Source organism: Penaeus monodon, chromosome 22, assembly GCF_015228065.2.
Source record: "Penaeus monodon isolate SGIC_2016 chromosome 22, NSTDA_Pmon_1, whole genome shotgun sequence".
NCBI classification, from domain to species: domain Eukaryota; kingdom Metazoa; phylum Arthropoda; class Malacostraca; order Decapoda; family Penaeidae; genus Penaeus; species Penaeus monodon.
The window spans coordinates 27,288,419-27,288,894 of NC_051407.1; the positions used below are offsets into that span (position 1 = coordinate 27,288,419).

General features: G+C 46.0%; 1 pseudogene; it reads left to right on the forward strand.

The window, feature by feature from the left end:
* The window catches only part of LOC119587394, a 3,562-nt pseudogene that overhangs the window by 1,266 nt on the left and 1,820 nt on the right, over nucleotides 1-476 (forward strand).

Here is a 476-nt window from a genome sequence, read left to right on the forward strand (position 1 = left end):
AGGGGGTTTGATGTAAGAGACTACACTGACTAACCTTTTTTTTTGCAATCACAGGAACTTTTTGGACTTAACTGGAATAGAATCTCAAACTTCATAGCCACCAAGACTGCAGGACAAGTGCGAAGCTTCACAAAAAATGGGCAGAGACTATGAATGTAATTCAAGAATCAGAGAGCTTGGAGCATTCCTACGTTTTAATGCATGTTGATCCTGGTTGCATTACAACAGACCTGGAGGATCCACTGGGACTCATTGAGACGGCAACTACGACTGTTACAACCACCCCCTTGTCACCGAAGGAAGCAGGAATGCACTCGGAGAAAGTAAGAAGCCCCTTGGTATTGATGATGACGCTCAGGATTTTGATTCGTCTGTTGAGGTTTTTGTTCCTTCTGTGGGGGAGGAGTGGGTGATCGAAAGCGATGGAATGCAGAACTGCATGAAGAACGTCGCCAGTTCCCCCAAGAAGTCTCCCG